The following is a 25,566-nucleotide window of genomic DNA, read 5'->3' on the forward strand; positions in this document are numbered from 1 at the left end:
TTTCACAAAAAAGTGAAATTTTCAAAAATCCAGAAAATTGGCTGAAAACGACAAAATATCCAGGACTCATTGGGCGAATCGCTCTGGAACTAAAATCGTAACGCTCACTGATATTTCCCTTATCTGAAAGTCTGATAAACGCCGGAAAAATGACTAAGTCCAAAAAAAAATTTTTTCAACTTTTTTCAATTTTACACCTTTGGGATATATATTCTACCCACACACATTTGGAACTCTCCTGGGGTACCCTCACACATATTATTCCCTCATTTAGTGGATATTTTCACAAAAAAGTGAAATTTTCAAAAATCCAGAAAATTGGCTGAAAACGACTAAATATCCAGGACTCATTGGGCGAATCGCTCTGGAACTAAAATCATAACGCTCACTGACATTTCCCTTATCTGAAAGTCTCATAAACGCCGGAAAAATGACTAAGTCAAAAAAAAATTTTTTTCAACTTTTTTCAATTTTACCCCTGTGGGATATATATTCTACCCACACACAGTTGGAACTCTCCTGGGGTACCCTCACACATATTATTCCCTCATTTAGTGGATAATTTCACAAAAAAGTGAAATTTTCAAAAATCCAGAAAATTGGCTGAAAACGACTAAATATCCAGGACTCATTGGGCGAATCGCTCTGGAACTAAAATCGTAACCCTCACTGACATTTCCCTTATCTGAAAGTCTGATAACGCCGGAAAAATGACTAAGTCCAAAATAAATAATTTTTCAACTTTTTTTAATTTTACCCCCGTGGGATATATATTCTACCTAAACACATTTGGAACTCTCCTGGGGTACCCTCACACATATTATTCCCTCATTTAGTGTATATTTTCACAAAAAAGTGAAATTTTCAAAAATCCAGAAAATTGGCTGAAAACGACTAAATATCAAGGACTCATTGGTCGAATCGCTCTGGAACTAAAATCGTAAAGCTCACTGACATTTCCCTTATCTGAAAGTCTGATAAACGCCGGAAAAATGACTAAGTCCAAAATAAATAATTTTTCAACTTTTTTTAATTTTACCCCCGTGGGATATATATTCTACCCAAACACATTTGGAACTCCCCTGGGGTACCCTCACACATATTATTCCCTCATTTAGTGGATATTTTCACAAAAAAGTGAAATTTTAAAAAATCCAGAAAATTGGCTGAAAACGACTAAATATCAAGGACTCATTGGGCGAATCGCTCTGGAATTTAAATCGGAACGCTCACTGACATTTCCCTTATCTGAAAGTCTGATAAACGCCAGAAAAATGACTAAGTCCCAAAAAAAAAATTTTTCAACTTTTTTCAATTTTACCCCTGTGGGATATATATTCTACCCACACACATTTGGAACTCTCCTGGGGTACCCTCACACATATTATTCCCTCATTTAGTGAATAATTTCACAAAAAAGTGAAATTTTCAAAAATCCAGAAAATTGGCTGAAAACGACTAAATATCAAGGACTCATTGGACGAATCGCTCTGGAATTGAAATCGCAACGCTCACTAACATTTCCCTTATCTGAAAGTCTGATAAACGCCGGAAAAATGACTAAGTCCAAAAATAAAATGTTTTAAACATTTTTCAATTTTACCCCTGTGGGATATATATTCTACCCAAACACATTTGGAACTCTCCTGGGGTACCCTCACACATATTATTCCCTCATTTAGTGGATATTTTCACAAAAAAGTGAAATTTTCAAAAATCCAGAAAATTGGCTGAAAACGACAAAATATCCAGGACTCATTGGGCGAATCGCTCTGGAACTAAAATCGTAACGCTCACTGATATTTCCCTTATCTGAAAGTCTGATAAACGCCGGAAAAATGACTAAGTCCAAAAAAAAATTTTTTCAACTTTTTTCAATTTTACCCCTGTGGGATATATATTCTACCCACACACATTTGGAACTCTCCTGGGGTACCCTCACACATATTATTCCCTCATTTAGTGGATATTTTCACAAAAAAGTGAAATTTTCAAAAATCCAGAAAATTGGCTGAAAACGACAAAATATCCAGAACTCATTGGGCGAATCGCTCTGGAACTAAAATTGTAACGCTCACTGATACTTCCCTTATCTGAAAGTCTGATAAACGCTGGAAAAATGACTAAGTCCAAAAAAAAATTTTTTCAACTTTTTTCAATTTTACCCCTGTGGGATATATATTCTACCCACACACATTTGGAACTCTCCTGGGGTACCCTCACACATATTATTCCCTCATTTAGTGGATATTTTCACAAAAAAGTGAAATTTTCAAAAATCCAGAAAATTGGCTGAAAACGACTAAATATCCAGGACTCATTGGGCGAATCGCTCTGGAACTAAAATCGTAACGCTCATTGATATTTCCCTTATCTGAAAGTCTGATAAACGCCGGAAAAATGACTAAGTCCAAAAAAAAATTTTTTCAACTTTTTTCAATTTTACACCTTTGGGATATATATTCTACCCACACACATTTGGAACTCTCCTGGGGTACCCTCACACATATTATTCCCTCATTTAGTGGATATTTTCACAAAAAAGTGAAATTTTCAAAAATCCAGAAAATTGGCTGAAAACGACTAAATATCCAGGACTCATTGGGCGAATCGCTCTGGAACTAAAATCATAACGCTCACTGACATTTCCCTTATCTGAAAGTCTGATAAACGCCGGAAAAATGACTAAGTCAAAAAAAAAATTTTTTCAACTTTTTTCAATTTTACCCCTGTGGGATATATATTCTACCCACACACAGTTGGAACTCTCCTGGGGTACCCTCACACATATTATTCCCTCATTTAGTGGATAATTTCACAAAAAAGTGAAATTTTCAAAAATCCAGAAAATTGGCTGAAAACGACTAAATATCCAGGACTCATTGGGCGAATCGCTCTGGAACTAAAATCGTAACCCTCACTGACATTTCCCTTATCTGAAAGTCTGATAACGCCGGAAAAATGACTAAGTCCAAAATAAATAATTTTTCAACTTTTTTTAATTTTACCCCCGTGGGATATATATTCTACCTAAACACATTTGGAACTCTCCTGGGGTACCCTCACACATATTATTCCCTCATTTAGTGTATATTTTCACAAAAAAGTGAAATTTTCAAAAATCCAGAAAATTGGCTGAAAACGACTAAATATCAAGGACTCATTGGTCGAATCGCTCTGGAACTAAAATCGTAAAGCTCACTGACATTTCCCTTATCTGAAAGTCTGATAAACGCCGGAAAAATGACTAAGTCCAAAATAAATAATTTTTCAACTTTTTTTAATTTTACCCCCGTGGGATATATATTCTACCCAAACACATTTGGAACTCCCCTGGGGTACCCTCACACATATTATTCCCTCATTTAGTGGATATTTTCACAAAAAAGTGAAATTTTCAAAAATCCAGAAAATTGGCTGAAAACGACTAAATATCAAGGACTCATTGGGCGAATCGCTCTGGAATTTAAATCGGAACGCTCACTGACATTTCCCTTATCTGAAAGTCTGATAAACGCCAGAAAAATGACTAAGTCCCAAAAAAAAAATTTTTCAACTTTTTTCAATTTTACCCCTGTGGGATATATATTCTACCCACACACATTTTTAACTCTCCTGGGGTACCCTCACACATATTATTCCCTCATTTAGTGGATATTTTCACAAAAAAGTGAAATTTTCAAAAATCCAGAAAATTGGCTGAAAACAACTAAATATCCAGGACTCATTGGGCGAATCGCTCTGGAACTAAAATCGTAACGCTCACTGACATTTCCCTTATCTGAAAGTCTGATAAATGCCGGAAAAATGACTAAGTCCAAAAAAAAATTTTTTCAACTTTTTTCAATTTTACCCCTGTGGGATATATATTCTACCCACAAACATTTGGAACTCTCCTGGGGTACCCTCACACATATTATTCCCTCATTTAGTGGATATTTTCACAATAAAGTGAAATTTTCAAAAATCCAGAAAATTGGCTGAAAACGACTAAATATCAAGGACTCATTGGGCGAATCGCTCTGGAACTAAAATCGTAACGCTCACTGACATTTCCCTTATCTGAAAGTCTGATAAACGCCGGAAAAATGACTAAGTCCAAAAAAAAATTTTTTCAACTTTTTTCAATTTTACCCCTGTGGGATATATATTCTACCCACACACATTTGGAACTCTCCTGGGGTACCCTCACACATATTATTCCCTCATTTAGTGGATATTTTCACAAAAAAGTGAAATTTTCAAAAATCCAGAAAATTGGCTGAAAACGACTAAATATCCAGGACTCATTGGGCGAATCGCTCTGGAACTAAAATCGTAACGCTCACTGACATTTCCCTTATCTGAAAGTCTGATAAACGCCGGAAAAATGACTAAGTCCAAAATATATAATTTTTCAACTTTTTTTAATTTTACCCCCGTGGGATATATATTCTACCCAAACACATTTGGAACTCTCCTGGGGTACCCTCACACATATTATTCCCTCATTTAGTGGATATTTTCACAAAAAAGTGAAATTTTCAAAAATCCAGAAAATTGGCTGAAAACGACAAAATATCCAGGACTCATTGGGCGAATCGCTCTGGAACTAAAATCGTAACGCTCACTGATATTTCCCTTATCTGAAAGTCTGATAAACGCCGGAAAAATGACTAAGTCCAAAAAAAAATTTTTTCAACTTTTTTCAATTTTACCCCTGTGGGATATATATTCTACCCACAAACATTTGGAACTCTCCTGGGGTACCCTCACACATATTATTCCCTCATTTAGTGGATATTTTCACAATAAAGTGAAATTTTCAAAAATCCAGAAAATTGGCTAAAAACGACTAAATATCAAGGACTCATTGGGCGAATCGCTCTGGAACTAAAATCGTAACGCTCACTGACATTTCCCTTATCTGAAAATCTGATAAACGCCGGAAAAATGACTAAGTCCAAAAAAAAATTTTTTCAACTTTTTTCAATTTTACCCCTGTGGGATATATATTCTACCCACACACATTTGGAACTCTCCTGGGGTACCCTCACACATATTATTCCCTCATTTAGTGGATATTTTCACAAAAAAGTGAAATTTTCAAAAATCCAGAAAATTGGCTGAAAACGACTAAATATCCAGGAATCATTGGGCGAATCGCTCTGGAACTAAAATCGTAACGCTCACTGACATTTCCCTTATCTGAAAGTCTGATAAACGCCGGAAAAATGACTAAGTCCAAAAAAAAATTTTTTCAACTTTTTTCAATTTTACCCCTGTGGGATATATATTCTACCCACACACATTTGGAACTCTCCTGGGGTACCCTCACACATATTATTCCCTCATTTAGTGTACATTTTCACAAAAAAGTGAAATTTTCAAAAATCCAGAAAATTGGCTGAAAACGACTAAATATCCAGGACTCATTGGGCGAATCGCTCTGGAACTAAAATCGTAACGCTCACTGACATTTCCCTTATCTGAAAGTCTGATAAACGCCGGAAAAATGACTAAGTCCAAAATATATAATTTTTCAACTTTTTTTAATTTTACCCCCGTGGGATATATATTCTACCCAAACACATTTGGAACTCTCCTGGGGTACCCTCACACATATTATTCCCTCATTTAGTGGATATTTTCACAAAAAAGTGAAATTTTCAAAAATCCAGAAAATTGGCTGAAAACGACAAAATATCCAGGACTCATTGGGCGAATCGCTCTGGAACTAAAATCGTAACGCTCACTGATATTTCCCTTATCTGAAAGTCTGATAAACGCCGGAAAAATGATAAGTCCAAAAAAAAATTTTTTCAACTTTTTTCAATTTTACCCCTGTGGGATATATATTCTACCCACAAACATTTGGAACTCTCCTGGGGTACCCTCACACATATTATTCCCTCATTTAGTGGATATTTTCACAATAAAGTGAAATTTTCAAAAATCCAGAAAATTGGCTAAAAACGACTAAATATCAAGGACTCATTGGGCGAATCGCTCTGGAACTAAAATCGTAACGCTCACTGACATTTCCCTTATCTGAAAGTCTGATAAACGCCGGAAAAATGACTAAGTCCAAAAAAAAATTTTTTCAACTTTTTTCAATTTTACCCCTGTGGGATATATATTCTACCCACACACATTTGGAACTCTCCTGGGGTACCCTCACACATATTATTCCCTCATTTAGTGGATATTTTCACAAAAAAGTGAAATTTTCAAAAATCCAGAAAATTGGCTGAAAACGATTAAATATCCAGGAATCATTGGGCGAATCGCTCTGGAACTAAAATCGTAATGCTCACTGACATTTCCCTTATCTGAAAGTCTGATAAACGCCGGAAAAATGACTAAGTCCAAAATAAATAATTTTTCAACTTTTTTTAATTTTAACCCCGTGGGATATATATTCTACCCAAACACATTTGGAACTCCCCTGGGGTACCCTCACACATATTATTCCCTCATTTAGTGGATATTTTCACAAAAAAGTGAAATTTTCAAAAATCCAGAAAATTGGCTGAAAACGACTAAATATCAAGGACTCATTGGTCGAATCGCTCTGGAATTTAAATCGGAACACTCACTGACATTTCCCTTATCTGAAAGTCTGATAAACGCCGGAAAAATGACTAAGTCCCAAAAAAAAAAATTTTTCAACTTTTTTCAATTTTACCCCTGTGGGATATATATTCTACCCACACACATTTGGAACTCTCCTGGGGTACCCTCACACATATTATTCCCTCATTTAGTGGATATTTTCACAAAAAAGTGAAATTTTCAAAAATCCAGAAAATTGGCTGAAAACGACTAAATATCCAGGACTCATTGGGCGAATCGCTCTGGAACTAAAATCGTAACGCTCACTGATATTTCCCTTATCTGAAAGTCTGATAAACGCCGGAAAAATGACTAAGTCCAAAAAAAAATTTTTTCAACTTTTTTCAATTTTACACCTTTGGGATATATATTCTACCCACACACATTTGGAACTCTCCTGGGGTACCCTCACACATATTATTCCCTCATTTAGTGGATAATTTCACAAAAAAGTGAAATTTTTAAAAATCCAGAAAATTGGCTGAAAACGACTAAATATCAAGGACTCATTGGACGAATCGCTCTGGAATTGAAATCGGAACGCTCACTAACATTTCCCTTATCTGAAAGTCTGATAAACGCCGGAAAAATGACTAAGTCCAAAAATAAAATGTTTTAAACTTTTTTCAATTTTACCCCTGTGGGATATATATTCTACCCACACACATTTGGAACTCTCCTGGGGTACCCTCACACATATTATTCCCTCATTTAGTGGATATTTTCACAAAAAAGTGAAATTTTCAAAAATCCAGAAAATTGGCTGAAAACAACTAAATATCCAGGACTCATTGGGCGAATCGCTCTGGAACTAAAATCGTAACGCTCACTGACATTTCCCTTATCTGAAAGTCTGATAAATGCCGGAAAAATGACTAAGTCCAAAAAAAAATTTTTTCAACTTTTTTCAATTTTACCCCTGTGGGATATATATTCTACCCACAAACATTTGGAACTCTCCTGGGGTACCCTCACACATATTATTCCCTCATTTAGTGGATATTTTCACAATAAAGTGAAATTTTCAAAAATCCAGAAAATTGGCTAAAAATGACTAAATATCAAGGACTCATTGGGCGAATCGCTCTGGAACTAAAATCGTAACGCTCACTGACATTTCCCTTATCTGAAAGTCTGATAAACGCCGGAAAAATGACTAAGTCCAAAAAAAAATTTTTTCAACTTTTTTCAATTTTACCCCTGTGGGATATATATTCTACCCACACACATTTGGAACTCTCCTGGGGTACCCTCACACATATTATTCCCTCATTTAGTGGATAATTTCACAAAAAAGTGAAATTTTTAAAAATCCAGAAAATTGGCTGAAAACGACTAAATATCAAGGACTCATTGGACGAATCGCTCTGGAATTGAAATCGGAACGCTCACTAACATTTCCCTTATCTGAAAGTCTGATAAACGCCGGAAAAATGACTAAGTCCAAAAATAAAATGTTTTAAACTTTTTTCAATTTTACCCCTGTGGGATATATATTCTACCCACACACATTTGGAACGCTCCTGGGGTACCCTCACACATATTATTCCCTCATTTAGTGGATATTTTCACAAAAAAGTGAAATTTTCAAAAATCCAGAAAATTGGCTGAAAACGACTAAATATCAAGGACTCATTGGGCGAATCGCTCTGGAATTTAAATCGGAACACTCACTGACATTTCCCTTATCTGAAAGTCTGATAAACGCCGGAAAAATGACTAAGTCCAAAAAAAAATTTTTTCAACTTTTTTCAATTTTACCCCTGTGGGATATATATTCTACCCACACACATTTGGAACTCTCCTGGGGTACCCTCACACATATTATTCCCTCATTTAGTGTATATTTTTACAAAAAAGTGAAATTTTCAAAAATCCAGAAAATTGGCTGAAAACGACTAAATATCAAGGACTCATTGGACGAATCGCTCTGGAACTAAAATCGTAATGCTCACTGACATTTCCCTTATCTGAAAGTCTGATAAACGCCGGAAAAATGACTAAGTCCAAAATAAATAATTTTTCAACTTTTTTTAATTTTAACCCCGTGGGATATATATTCTACCCAAACACATTTGGAACTCCCCTGGGGTACCCTCACACATATTATTCCCTCATTTAGTGGATATTTTCACAAAAAAGTGAAATTTTCAAAAATCCAGAAAATTGGCTGAAAACGACTAAATATCAAGGACTCATTGGGCGAATCGCTCTGGAATTTAAATCGGAACACTCACTGACATTTCCCTTATCTGAAAGTCTGATAAACGCCGGAAAAATGACTAAGTCCCAAAAAAAAAAATTTTTCAACTTTTTTCAATTTTACCCCTGTGGGATATATATTCTACCCACACACATTTGGAACTCTCCTGGGGTACCCTCACACATATTATTCCCTCATTTAGTGGATAATTTCACAAAAAAGTGAAATTTTTAAAAATCCAGAAAATTGGCTGAAAACGACTAAATATCAAGGACTCATTGGACGAATCGCTCTGGAATTGAAATCGGAACGCTCACTAACATTTCCCTTATCTGAAAGTCTGATAAACGCCGGAAAAATGACTAAGTCCAAAAATAAAATGTTTTAAACTTTTTTCAATTTTACCCCTGTGGGATATATATTCTACCCACACACATTTGGAACTCTCCTGGGGTACCCTCACACATATTATTCCCTCATTTAGTGGATATTTTCACAAAAAAGTGAAATTTTCAAAAATCCAGAAAATTGGCTGAAAACGACTAAATATCAAGGACTCATTGGGCGAATCGCTCTGGAATTTAAATCGGAACACTCACTGACATTTCCCTTATCTGAAAGTCTGATAAACGCCGGAAAAATGACTAAGTCCAAAAAAAAATTTTTTCAACTTTTTTCAATTTTACCCCTGTGGGATATATATTCTACCCACACACATTTGGAACTCTCCTGGGGTACCCTCACACATATTATTCCCTCATTTAGTGTATATTTTTACAAAAAAGTGAAATTTTCAAAAATCCAGAAAATTGGCTGAAAACGACTAAATATCAAGGACTCATTGGACGAATCGCTCTGGAACTAAAATCGTAATGCTCACTGACATTTCCCTTATCTGAAAGTCTGATAAACGCCGGAAAAATGACTAAGTCCAAAATAAATAATTTTTCAACTTTTTTTAATTTTAACCCCGTGGGATATATATTCTACCCAAACACATTTGGAACTCCCCTGGGGTACCCTCACACATATTATTCCCTCATTTAGTGGATATTTTCACAAAAAAGTGAAATTTTCAAAAATCCAGAAAATTGGCTGAAAACGACAAAATATCCAGGACTCATTGGGCGAATCGCTCTGAAACTAAAATCGTAACGCTCACTGACATTTCCCTTATCTGAAAGTCTGATAAACGCCGGAAAAATGACTAAGTCCAAAAAAAAATTTTTTCAACTTTTTTCAATTTTACCCCTGTGGGATATATATTCTACCCACACACATTTGGAACTCTCCTGGGGTACCCTCACACATAATATTCCCTCATTTAGTGGATATTTTCACAAAAAAGTGAAATTTTCAAAAATCCAGAAAATTGGCTGAAAACGACAAAATATCCAGGACTCATTGGGCGAATCGCTCTGGAACTAAAATCGTAACGCTCACTGACATTTCCCTTATCTGAAAGTCTGATAAACGCCGGAAAAATGACTAAGTCCAAAAAAAAATTTTTTCAACTTTTTTCAATTTTACCCCTGTGGGATATATATTCTACCCACACACATTTGGAACTCTCCTGGGGTACCCTCACACATATTATTCCCTCATTTAGTGGATATTTTCACAAAAAAGTGAAATTTTCAAAAATCCAGAAAATTGGCTGAAAACGACAAAATATCCAGGACTCATTGAGCGAATCGCTCTGGAACTAAAATCGTAACGCTCACTGACATTTCCCTAATCTGAAAGTCTGATAAACGCCGGAAAAATGACTAAGTCCCAAAAAAAAAAATTTTTCAACTTTTTTCAATTTTACCCCTGTGGGATATATATTCTACCCACACACATTTGGAACTCTCCTGGGGTACCCTCACACATATTATTCCCTCATTTAGTGGATAATTTCACAAAAAAGTGAAACTTTTAAAAATCCAGAAAATTGGCTGAAAACGACTAAATATCAAGGACTCATTGGACGAATCGCTCTGGAATTGAAATCGGAACGCTCACTAACATTTCCCTTATCTGAAAGTCTGATAAACGCCGGAAAAATGACTAAGTCCCCAAAAAAAAATTTTTCAACTTTTTTCAATTTTACCCCTGTGGGATATATATTCTACCCACACACATTTGGAACTCTCCTGGGGTACCCTCACACATATTATTCCCTCATTTAGTGGATAATTTCACAAAAAAGTGAAATTTTTAAAAATCCAGAAAATTGGCTGAAAACGACTAAATATCAAGGACTCATTGGACGAATCGCTCTGGAATTGAAATCGGAACGCTCACTAACATTTCCCTTATCTGAAAGTCTGATAAACGCCGGAAAAATGACAAAGTCCAAAAATAAAATGTTTTAAACTTTTTTCAATTTTACCCCTGTGGGATATATATTCTACCCACACACATTTGGAACTCTCCTGGGGTACCCTCACACATATTATTCCCTCATTTAGTGGATATTTTCACAAAAAAGTGAAATTTTCAAAAATCCAGAAAATTGGCTGAAAACGACTAAATATCCAGGACTCATTGGGCGAATCGCTCTGGAACTAAAATCGTAACGCTCACTGACATTTCCCTTATCTGAAAGTCTGATAAACGCCGGAAAAATGACTAAGTCCAAAATATATAATTTTTCAACTTTTTTTAATTTTACCCCCGTGGGATATATATTCTACCCAAACACATTTGGAACTCTCCTGGGGTACCCTCACACATATTATTCCCTCATTTAGTGGATATTTTCACAAAAAAGTGAAATTTTCAAAAATCCAGAAAATTGGCTGAAAACGACAAAATATCCAGGACTCATTGGGCGAATCGCTCTGGAACTAAAATCGTAACGCTCACTGATATTTCCCTTATCTGAAAGTCTGATAAACGCCGGAAAAATGACTAAGTCCAAAAAAAAATTTTTTCAACTTTTTTCAATTTTACCCCTGTGGGATATATATTCTACCCACAAACATTTGGAACTCTCCTGGGGTACCCTCACACATATTATTCCCTCATTTAGTGGATATTTTCACAATAAAGTGAAATTTTCAAAAATCCAGAAAATTGGCTAAAAACGACTAAATATCAAGGACTCATTGGGCGAATCGCTCTGGAACTAAAATCGTAACGCTCACTGACATTTCCCTTATCTGAAAGTCTGATAAACGCCGGAAAAATGACTAAGTCCAAAAAAAAATTTTTTCAACTTTTTTCAATTTTACCCCTGTGGGATATATATTCTACCCACACACATTTGGAACTCTCCTGGGGTACCCTCACACATATTATTCCCTCATTTAGTGGATATTTTCACAAAAAAGTGAAATTTTCAAAAATCCAGAAAATTGGCTGAAAACGACTAAATATCCAGGAATCATTGGGCGAATCGCTCTGGAACTAAAATCGTAACGCTCACTGACATTTCCCTTATCTGAAAGTCTGATAAACGCCGGAAAAATGACTAAGTCCAAAAAAAAATTTTTTCAACTTTTTTCAATTTTACCCCTGTGGGATATATATTCTACCCACACACATTTGGAACTCTCCTGGGGTACCCTCACACATATTATTCCCTCATTTAGTGTATATTTTCACAAAAAAGTGAAATTTTCAAAAATCCAGAAAATTGGCTGAAAACGACTAAATATCAAGGACTCATTGGACGAATCGCTCTGGAACTAAAATCGTAATGCTCACTGACATTTCCCTTATCTGAAAGTCTGATAAACGCCGGAAAAATGACTAAGTCCAAAATAAATAATTTTTCAACTTTTTTTAATTTTAACCCCGTGGGATATATATTCTACCCAAACACATTTGGAACTCCCCTGGGGTACCCTCACACATATTATTCCCTCATTTAGTGGATATTTTCACAAAAAAGTGAAATTTTCAAAAATCCAGAAAATTGGCTGAAAACGACTAAATATCAAGGACTCATTGGTCGAATCGCTCTGGAATTTAAATCGGAACACTCACTGACATTTCCCTTATCTGAAAGTCTGATAAACGCCGGAAAAATGACTAAGTCCCAAAAAAAAAAATTTTTCAACTTTTTTCAATTTTACCCCTGTGGGATATATATTCTACCCACACACATTTGGAACTCTCCTGGGGTACCCTCACACATATTATTCCCTCATTTAGTGGATAATTTCACAAAAAAGTGAAATTTTTAAAAATCCAGAAAATTGGCTGAAAACGACTAAATATCAAGGACTCATTGGACGAATCGCTCTGGACTTGAAATCGGAACGCTCACTAACATTTCCCTTATCTGAAAGTCTGATAAACGCCGGAAAAATGACTAAGTCCCAAAAAAAAAATTTTTCAACTTTTTTCAATTTTACCCCTGTGGGATATATATTCTACCCACACACATTTGGAACTCTCCTGGGGTACCCTCACACATATTATTCCCTCATTTAGTGGATATTTTCACAAAAAAGTGAAATTTTCAAAAATCCAGAAAATTGGCTGAAAACAACTAAATATCCAGGACTCATTGGGCGAATCGCTCTGGAACTAAAATCGTAACGCTCACTGACATTTCCCTTATCTGAAAGTCTGATAAATGCCGGAAAAATGACTAAGTCCAAAAAAAAATTTTTTCAACTTTTTTCAATTTTACCCCTGTGGGATATATATTCTACCCACAAACATTTGGAACTCTCCTGGGGTACCCTCACACATATTATTCCCTCATTTAGTGGATATTTTCACAATAAAGTGAAATTTTCAAAAATCCAGAAAATTGGCTAAAAATGACTAAATATCAAGGACTCATTGGGCGAATCGCTCTGGAACTAAAATCGTAACGCTCACTGACATTTCCCTTATCTGAAAGTCTGATAAACGCCGGAAAAATGACTAAGTCCAAAAAAAAATTTTTTCAACTTTTTTCAATTTTACCCCTGTGGGATATATATTCTACCCACACACATTTGGAACTCTCCTGGGGTACCCTCACACATATTATTCCCTCATTTAGTGTATATTTTCACAAAAAAGTGAAATTTTCAAAAATCCAGAAAATTGGCTGAAAACGACTAAATATCAAGGACTCATTGGACGAATCGCTCTGGAACTAAAATCGTAATGCTCACTGACATTTCCCTTATCTGAAAGTCTGATAAACGCCGGAAAAATGACTAAGTCCAAAATAAATAATTTTTCAACTTTTTTTAATTTTAACCCCGTGGGATATATATTCTACCCAAACACATTTGGAACTCCCCTGGGGTACCCTCACACATATTATTCCCTCATTTAGTGGATATTTTCACAAAAAAGTGAAATTTTCAAAAATCCAGAAAATTGGCTGAAAACGACTAAATATCAAGGACTCATTGGGCGAATCGCTCTGGAATTTAAATCGGAACACTCACTGACATTTCCCTTATCTGAAAGTCTGATAAACGCCGGAAAAATGACTAAGTCCCAAAAAAAAAAATTTTTCAACTTTTTTCAATTTTACCCCTGTGGGATATATATTCTACCCACACACATTTGGAACTCTCCTGGGGTACCCTCACACATATTATTCCCTCATTTAGTGGATAATTTCACAAAAAAGTGAAATTTTTAAAAATCCAGAAAATTGGCTGAAAACGACTAAATATCAAGGACTCATTGGACGAATCGCTCTGGAATTGAAATCGGAACGCTCACTAACATTTCCCTTATCTGAAAGTCTGATAAACGCCGGAAAAATGACTAAGTCCAAAAATAAAATGTTTTAAACTTTTTTCAATTTTACCCCTGTGGGATATATATTCTACCCACACACATTTGGAACGCTCCTGGGGTACCCTCACACATATTATTCCCTCATTTAGTGGATATTTTCACAAAAAAGTGAAATTTTCAAAAATCCAGAAAATTGGCTGAAAACGACTAAATATCAAGGACTCATTGGGCGAATCGCTCTGGAATTTAAATCGGAACACTCACTGACATTTCCCTTATCTGAAAGTCTGATAAACGCCGGAAAAATGACTAAGTCCAAAAAAAAATTTTTTCAACTTTTTTCAATTTTACCCCTGTGGGATATATATTCTACCCACACACATTTGGAACTCTCCTGGGGTACCCTCACACATATTATTCCCTCATTTAGTGTATATTTTTACAAAAAAGTGAAATTTTCAAAAATCCAGAAAATTGGCTGAAAACGACTAAATATCAAGGACTCATTGGACGAATCGCTCTGGAACTAAAATCGTAATGCTCACTGACATTTCCCTTATCTGAAAGTCTGATAAACGCCGGAAAAATGACTAAGTCCAAAATAAATAATTTTTCAACTTTTTTTAATTTTAACCCCGTGGGATATATATTCTACCCAAACACATTTGGAACTCCCCTGGGGTACCCTCACACATATTATTCCCTCATTTAGTGGATATTTTCACAAAAAAGTGAAATTTTCAAAAATCCAGAAAATTGGCTGAAAACGACTAAATATCAAGGACTCATTGGGCAAATCGCTCTGGAATTTAAATCGGAACACTCACTGACATTTCCCTTATCTGAAAGTCTGATAAACGCCGGAAAAATGACTAAGTCCCAAAAAAAAAAATTTTTCAACTTTTTTCAATTTTACCCCTGTGGGATATATATTCTACCCACACACATTTGGAACTCTCCTGGGGTACCCTCACACATATTATTCCCTCATTTAGTGGATAATTTCACAAAAAAGTGAAATTTTTAAAAATCCAGAAAATTGGCTGAAAACGACTAAATATCAAGGACTCATTGGACGAATCGCTCTGGAATTGAAATCGGAACGCTCACTAACATTTCCCTTATCTGAAAGTCTGATAAACGCCGGAAAAATGACTAAGTCCCAAAAAAAAAATTTTTCAACTTTTTTCAATTTTACCCCTGTGGGATATATATTCTACCCACACACATTTGGAACTCTCCTGGGGTACCCTCACACATATTATTCCCTCATTTAGTGGATAATTTCACAAAAAAGTGAAATTTTTAAAAATCCAGAAAATTGGCTGAAAACGACTAAATATCAAGGACTCATTGGACGAATCGCTCTGGAATTGAAATCGGAACGCTCACTAACATTTCCCTTATCTGAAAGTCTGATAAACGCCGGAAAAATGACTAAGTCCAAAAATAAAATGTTTTAAACTTTTTTCAATTTTACCCCTGTGGGATATATATTCTACCCACACACATTTGGAACTCTCCTGGGGTACCCTCACACATATTATTCCCTCATTTAGTGGATATTTTCACAAAAAAGTGAAATTTTCAAAAATCCAGAAAATTGGCTGAAAACGACTAAATATCAAGGACTCATTGGGCGAATCGCTCTGGAATTTAAATCGGAACACTCACTGACATTTCCCTTATCTGAAAGTCTGATAAACGCCGGAAAAATGACTAAGTCCAAAAAAAAATTTTTTCAACTTTTTTTAATTTTAACCCCGTGGGATATATATTCTACCCAAACACATTTGGAACTCTCCTGGGGTACCCTCACACATATTATTCCCTCATTTAGTGTATATTTTCACAAAAAAGTGAAATTTTCAAAAATCCAGAAAATTGGCTGAAAACGACTAAATATCAAGGACTCATTGGACGAATCGCTCTGGAACTAAAATCGTAATGCTCACTGACATTTCCCTTATCTGAAAGTCTGATAAACGCCGGAAAAATGACTAAGTCCAAAATAAATAATTTTTCAACTTTTTTTAATTTTAACGTCGTGGGATATATATTCTACCCAAACACATTTGGAACTCCCCTGGGGTACCCTCACACATATTATTCCCTCATTTAGTGGATATTTTCACAAAAAAGTGAAATTTTCAAAAATCCAGAAAATTGGCTGAAAACGACTAAATATCAAGGACTCATTGGGCGAATCGCTCTGGAATTTAAATCGGAACACTCACTGACATTTCCCTTATCTGAAAGTCTGATAAACGCCGGAAAAATGACTAAGTCCAAAAATAAAATGTTTTAAACTTTTTTCAATTTTACCCCTGTGGGATATATATTCTACCCACACACATTTGGAACTCTCCTGGGGTACCCTCACACATATTATTCCCTCATTTAGTGGATATTTTCACAAAAAAGTGAAATTTTCAAAAATCCAGAAAATTGGCTGAAAACGACTAAATATCAAGGACTCATTGGGCGAATCGCTCTGGAATTTAAATCGGAACACTCACTGACATTTCCCTTATCTGAAAGTCTGATAAACGCCGGAAAAATGACTAAGTCCCAAAAAAAAAAATTTTTCAACTTTTTTCAATTTTACCCCTGTGGGATATATATTCTACCCACACACATTTGGAACTCTCCTGGGGTACCCTCACACATATTATTCCCTCATTTAGTGGATAATTTCACAAAAAAGTGAAATTTTTAAAAATCCAGAAAATTGGCTGAAAACGACTAAATATCAAGGACTCATTGGACGAATCGCTCTGGAATTGAAATCGGAACGCTCACTAACATTTCCCTTATCTGAAAGTCTGATAAACGCCGGAAAAATGACTAAGTCCCAAAAAAAAAATTTTTCAACTTTTTTCAATTTTACCCCTGTGGGATATATATTCTACCCACACACATTTGGAACTCTCCTGGGGTACCCTCACACATATTATTCCCTCATTTAGTGGATAATTTCACAAAAAAGTGAAATTTTTAAAAATCCAGAAAATTGGCTGAAAACGACTAAATATCAAGGACTCATTGGACGAATCGCTCTGGAATTGAAATCGGAACGCTCACTAACATTTCCCTTATCTGAAAGTCTGATAAACGCCGGAAAAATGACTAAGTCCAAAAATAAAATGTTTTAAACTTTTTTCAATTTTACCCCTGTGGGATATATATTCTACCCACACACATTTGGAACTCTCCTGGGGTACCCTCACACATATTATTCCCTCATTTAGTGGATATTTTCACAAAAAAGTGAAATTTTCAAAAATCCAGAAAATTGGCTGAAAACGACTAAATATCAAGGACTCATTGGGCGAATCGCTCTGGAATTTAAATCGGAACACTCACTGACATTTCCCTTATCTGAAAGTCTGATAAACGCCGGAAAAATGACTAAGTCCAAAAAAAAATTTTTTCAACTTTTTTCAATTTTACCCCTGTGGGATATATATTCTACCCACAAACATTTGGAACTCTCCTGGGGTACCCTCACACATATTATTCCCTCATTTAGTGGATATTTTCACAATAAAGTGAAATTTTCAAAAATCCAGAAAATTGGCTGAAAACGACTAAATATCAACTACTCATTGGGCGAATCGCTCTGGAACTAAAATCGTAACGCTCACTGACATTTCCCTTATCTGAAAGTCTGATAAACGCCGGAAAAATGACTAAGTCCAAAAAAAAATTTTTTCAACTTTTTTCAATTTTACCCCTGTGGGATATATATTCTACCCACACACATTTGGAACTCTCCTGGGGTACCCTCACACATATTATTCCCTCATTTAGTGGATATTTTCACAAAAAAGTGAAATTTTCAAAAATCCAGAAAATTGGCTGAAAACGACAAAATATCCAGGACTCATTGGGCGAATCGCTCTGGAACTAAAATCGTAACGCTCACTGACATTTCCCTTATCTGAAAGTCTGATAAACGCCGGAAAAATGACTAAGTCCAAAATAAATAATTTTTCAACTTTTTTTAATTTTAACCCCGTGGGATATATATTCTACCCAAACACATTTGGAACTCCCCTGGGGTACCCTCACACATATTATTCCCTCATTTAGTGGATATTTTCACAAAAAAGTGAAATTTTCAAAAATCCAGAAAATTGGCTGAAAACGACTAAATATCAAGGACTCATTGGGCGAATCGCTCTGGAATTTAAATCGGAACACTCACTGACATTTCCCTTATCTGAAAGTCTGATAAACGCCGGAAAAATGACTAAGTCCCAAAAAAAAAAATTTTTCAACTTTTTTCAATTTTACCCCTGTGGGATATATATTCTACCCACACACATTTGGAACTCTCCTGGGGTACCCTCACACATATTATTCCCTCATTTAGTGGATAATTTCACAAAAAAGTGAAATTTTTAAAAATCCAGAAAATTGGCTGAAAACGACTAAATATCAAGGACTCATTGGACGAATCGCTCTGGAATTGAAATCGGAACGCTCACTAACATTTCCCTTATCTGAAAGTCTGATAAACGCCGGAAAAATGACTAAGTCCAAAAATAAAATGTTTTAAACTTTTTTCAATTTTACCCCTGTGGGATATATATTCTACCCACACACATTTGGAACGCTCCTGGGGTACCCTCACACATATTATTCCCTCATTTAGTGGATATTTTCACAAAAAAGTGAAATTTTCAAAAATCCAGAAAATTGGCTGAAAACGACTAAATATCAAGGACTCATGGGGCGAATCGCTCTGGAATTTAAATCGGAACACTCACTGACATTTCCCTTATCTGAAAGTCTGATAAACGCCGGAAAAATGACTAAGTCCAAAAAAAAATTTTTTCAACTTTTTTCAATTTTACCCCTGTGGGATATATATTCTACCCACACACATTTGGAACTCTCCTGGGGTACCCTCACACATATTATTCCCTCATTTAGTGTATATTTTTACAAAAAAGTGAAATTTTCAAAAATCCAGAAAATTGGCTGAAAACGACTAAATATCAAGGACTCATTGGACGAATCGCTCTGGAACTAAAATCGTAATGCTCACTGACATTTCCCTTATCTGAAAGTCTGATAAACGCCGGAAAAATGACTAAGTCCAAAATAAATAATTTTTCAACTTTTTTTAATTTTAACCCCGTGGGATATATATTCTACCCAAACACATTTGGAACTCCCCTGGGGTACCCTCACACATATTATTCCCTCATTTAGTGGATATTTTCACAAAAAAGTGAAATTTTCAAAAATCCAGAAAATTGGCTGAAAACGACTAAATATCAAGGACTCATTGGGCGAATCGCTCTGGAATTTAAATCGGAACACTCACTGACATTTCCCTTATCTGAAAGTCTGATAAACGCCGGAAAAATGACTAAGTCCCAAAAAAAAAAATTTTTCAACTTTTTTCAATTTTACCCCTGTGGGATATATATTCTACCCACACACATTTGGAACTCTCCTGGGGTACCCTCACACATATTATTCCCTCATTTAGTGGATAATTTCACAAAAAAGTGAAATTTTTAAAAATCCAGAAAATTGGCTGAAAACGACTAAATATCAAGGACTCATTGGACGAATCGCTCTGGAATTGAAATCGGAACGCTCACTAACATTTCCCTTATCTGAAAGTCTGATAAACGCCGGAAAAATGACTAAGTCCCAAAAAAAAAATTTTTCAACTTTTTTCAATTTTACCCCTGTGGGATATATATTCTACCCACACACATTTGGAACTCTCCTGGGGTACCCTCACACATATTATTCCCTCATTTAGTGGATAATTTCACAAAAAAGTGAAATTTTTAAAAATCCAGAAAATTGGCTGAAAACGACTAAATATCAAGGACTCATTGGACGAATCGCTCTGGAATTGAAATCGGAACGCTCACTAACATTTCCCTTATCTGAAAGTCTGATAAACGCCGGAAAAATGACTAAGTCCAAAAATAAAATGTTTTAAACTTTTTTCAATTTTACCCCTGTGGGATATATATTCTACCCACACACATTTGGAACTCTCCTGGGGTACCCTCACACATATTATTCCCTCATTTAGTGGATATTTTCACAAAAAAGTGAAATTTTCAAAAATCCAGAAAATTGGCTGAAAACGACTAAATATCAAGGACTCATTGGGCGAATCGCTCTGGAATTTAAATCGGAACACTCACTGACATTTCCCTTATCTGAAAGTCTGATAAACGCCGGAAAAATGACTAAGTCCAAAAAAAAATTTTTTCAACTTTTTTTAATTTTAACCCCGTGGGATATATATTCTACCCAAACACATTTGGAACTCTCCTGGGGTACCCTCACACATATTATTCCCTCATTTAGTGTATATTTTCACAAAAAAGTGAAATTTTCAAAAATCCAGAAAATTGGCTGAAAACGACTAAATATCAAGGACTCATTGGACGAATCGCTCTGGAACTAAAATCGTAATGCTCACTGACATTTCCCTTATCTGAAAGTCTGATAAACGCCGGAAAAATGACTAAGTCCAAAATAAATAATTTTTCAACTTTTTTTAATTTTAACGTCGTGGGATATATATTCTACCCAAACACATTTGGAACTCCCCTGGGGTACCCTCACACATATTATTCCCTCATTTAGTGGATATTTTCACAAAAAAGTGAAATTTTCAAAAATCCAGAAAATTGGCTGAAAACGACTAAATATCAAGGACTCATTGGGCGAATCGCTCTGGAATTTAAATCGGAACACTCACTGACATTTCCCTTATCTGAAAGTCTGATAAACGCCGGAAAAATGACTAAGTCCCAAAAAAAAAAATTTTTCAACTTTTTTCAATTTTACCCCTGTGGGATATATATTCTACCCACACACATTTGGAACTCTCCTGGGGTACCCTCACACATATTATTCCCTCATTTAGTGGATAATTTCACAAAAAAGTGAAATTTTTAAAAATCCAGAAAATTGGCTGAAAACGACTAAATATCAAGGACTCATTGGACGAATCGCTCTGGAATTGAAATCGGAACGCTCACTAACATTTCCCTTATCTGAAAGTCTGATAAACGCCGGAAAAATGACTAAGTCCAAAAATAAAATGTTTTAAACTTTTTTCAATTTTACCCCTGTGGGATATATATTCTACCCACACACATTTGGAACTCTCCTGGGGTACCCTCACACATATTATTCCCTCATTTAGTGGATATTTTCACAAAAAAGTGAAATTTTCAAAAATCCAGAAAATTGGCTGAAAACGACTAAATATCAAGGACTCATTGGGCGAATCGCTCTGGAATTTAAATCGGAACACTCACTGACATTTCCCTTATCTGAAAGTCTGATAAACGCCGGAAAAATGACTAAGTCCAAAAAAAAATTTTTTCAACTTTTTTCAATTTTACCCCTGTGGGATATATATTCTACCCACAAACATTTGGAACTCTCCTGGGGTACCCTCACACATATTATTCCCTCATTTAGTGGATATTTTCACAATAAAGTGAAATTTTCAAAAATCCAGAAAATTGGCTGAAAACGACTAAATATCAACTACTCATTGGGCGAATCGCTCTGGAACTAAAATCGTAACGCTCACTGACATTTCCCTTATCTGAAAGTCTGATAAACGCCGGAAAAATGACTAAGTCCAAAAAAAAATTTTTTCAACTTTTTTCAATTTTACCCCTGTGGGATATATATTCTACCCACACACATTTGGAACTCTCCTGGGGTACCCTCACACATATTATTCCCTCATTTAGTGGATATTTTCACAAAAAAGTGAAATTTTCAAAAATCCAGAAAATTGGCTGAAAACGACAAAATATCCAGGACTCATTGGGCGAATCGCTCTGGAACTAAAATCGTAACGCTCACTGACATTTCCCTTATCTGAAAGTCTGATAAACGCCGGAAAAATGACTAAGTCCAAAATAAATAATTTTTCAACTTTTTTTAATTTTAACCCCGTGGGATATATATTCTACCCAAACACATTTGGAACTCCCCTGGGGTACCCTCACACATATTATTCCCTCATTTAGTGGATATTTTCACAAAAAAGTGAAATTTTCAAAAATCCAGAAAATTGGCTGAAAACGACTAAATATCAAGGACTCATTGGGCGAATCGCTCTGGAATTTAAATCGGAACACTCACTGACATTTCCCTTATCTGAAAGTCTGATAAACGCCGGAAAAATGACTAAGTCCCAAAAAAAAAAATTTTTCAACTTTTTTCAATTTTACCCCTGTGGGATATATATTCTACCCACACACATTTGGAACTCTCCTGGGGTACCCTCACACATATTATTCCCTCATTTAGTGGATAATTTCACAAAAAAGTGAAATTTTTAAAAATCCAGAAAATTGGCTGAAAACGACTAAATATCAAGGACTCATTGGACGAATCGCTCTGGAATTGAAATCGGAACGCTCACTAACATTTCCCTTATCTGAAAGTCTGATAAACGCCGGAAAAATGACTAAGTCCAAAAATAAAATGTTTTAAACTTTTTTCAATTTTACCCCTGTGGGATATATATTCTACCCACACACATTTGGAACGCTCCTGGGGTACCCTCACACATATTATTCCCTCATTTAGTGGATATTTTCACAAAAAAGTGAAATTTTCAAAAATCCAGAAAATTGGCTGAAAACGACTAAATATCAAGGACTCATGGGGCGAATCGCTCTGGAATTTAAATCGGAACACTCACTGACATTTCCCTTATCTGAAAGTCTGATAAACGCCGGAAAAATGACTAAGTCCAAAAAAAAATTTTTTCAACTTTTTTTAATTTTAACCCCGTGGGATATATATTCTACCCAAACACATTTGGAACTCTCCTGGGGTACCCTCACACATATTATTCCCTCATTTAGTGTATATTTTCACAAAAAAGTGAAATTTTCAAAAATCCAGAAAATTGGCTGAAAACGACTAAATATCAAGGACTCATTGGACGAATCGCTCTGGAACTAAAATCGTAATGCTCACTGACATTTCCCTTATCTGAAAGTCTGATAAACGCCGGAAAAATGACTAAGTCCAAAATAAATAATTTTTCAACTTTTTTTAATTTTAACGTCGTGGGATATATATTCTACCCAAACACATTTGGAACTCCCCTGGGGTACCCTCACACATATTATTCCCTCATTTAGTGGATATTTTCACAAAAAAGTGAAATTTTCAAAAATCCAGAAAATTGGCTGAAAACGACTAAATATCAAGGACTCATTGGGCGAATCGCTCTGGAATTTAAATCGGAACACTCACTGACATTTCCCTTATCTGAAAGTCTGATAAACGCCGGAAAAATGACTAAGTCCAAAAATAAAATGTTTTAAACTTTTTTCAATTTTACCCCTGTGGGATATATATTCTACCCACACACATTTGGAACTCTCCTGGGGTACCCTCACACATATTATTCCCTCATTTAGTGGATATTTTCACAAAAAAGTGAAATTTTCAAAAATCCAGAAAATTGGCTGAAAACGACTAAATATCAAGGACTCATTGGGCGAATCGCTCTGGAATTTAAATCGGAACACTCACTGACATTTCCCTTATCTGAAAGTCTGATAAACGCCGGAAAAATGACTAAGTCCCAAAAAAAAAAATTTTTCAACTTTTTTCAATTTTACCCCTGTGGGATATATATTCTACCCACACACATTTGGAACTCTCCTGGGGTACCCTCACACATATTATTCCCTCATTTAGTGGATAATTTCACAAAAAAGTGAAATTTTTAAAAATCCAGAAAATTGGCTGAAAACGACTAAATATCAAGGACTCATTGGACGAATCGCTCTGGAATTGAAATCGGAACGCTCACTAACATTTCCCTTATCTGAAAGTCTGATAAACGCCGGAAAAATGACTAAGTCCCAAAAAAAAAATTTTTCAACTTTTTTCAATTTTACCCCTGTGGGATATATATTCTACCCACACACATTTGGAACTCTCCTGGGGTACCCTCACACATATTATTCCCTCATTTAGTGGATAATTTCACAAAAAAGTGAAATTTTTAAAAATCCAGAAAATTGGCTGAAAACGACTAAATATCAAGGACTCATTGGACGAATCGCTCTGGAATTGAAATCGGAACGCTCACTAACATTTCCCTTATCTGAAAGTCTGATAAACGCCGGAAAAATGACTAAGTCCAAAAATAAAATGTTTTAAACTTTTTTCAATTTTACCCCTGTGGGATATATATTCTACCCACACACATTTGGAACTCTCCTGGGGTACCCTCACACATATTATTCCCTCATTTAGTGGATATTTTCACAAAAAAGTGAAATTTTCAAAAATCCAGAAAATTGGCTGAAAACGACTAAATATCAAGGACTCATTGGGCGAATCGCTCTGGAATTTAAATCGGAACACTCACTGACATTTCCCTTATCTGAAAGTCTGATAAACGCCGGAAAAATGACTAAGTCCAAAAAAAAATTTTTTCAACTTTTTTCAATTTTACCCCTGTGGGATATATATTCTACCCACAAACATTTGGAACTCTCCTGGGGTACCCTCACACATATTATTCCCTCATTTAGTGGATATTTTCACAATAAAGTGAAATTTTCAAAAATCCAGAAAATTGGCTGAAAACGACTAAATATCAACTACTCATTGGGCGAATCGCTCTGGAACTAAAATCGTAACGCTCACTGACATTTCCCTTATCTGAAAGTCTGATAAACGCCGGAAAAATGACTAAGTCCAAAAAAAAATTTTTTCAACTTTTTTCAATTTTACCCCTGTGGGATATATATTCTACCCACACACATTTGGAACTCTCCTGGGGTACCCTCACACATATTATTCCCTCATTTAGTGGATATTTTCACAAAAAAGTGAAATTTTCAAAAATCCAGAAAATTGGCTGAAAACGACAAAATATCCAGGACTCATTGGGCGAATCGCTCTGGAACTAAAATCGTAACGCTCACTGACATTTCCCTTATCTGAAAGTCTGATAAACGCCGGAAAAATGACTAAGTCCAAAATAAATAATTTTTCAACTTTTTTTAATTTTAACCCCGTGGGATATATAT

Source organism: Phyllobates terribilis, unplaced genomic scaffold, assembly GCF_046119375.1.
Source record: "Phyllobates terribilis strain yellow unplaced genomic scaffold, ASM4611937v1 Scaffold_576__1_contigs__length_1038135, whole genome shotgun sequence".
In the NCBI taxonomy this organism is placed as follows: Eukaryota; Metazoa; Chordata; class Amphibia; order Anura; family Dendrobatidae; genus Phyllobates; species Phyllobates terribilis.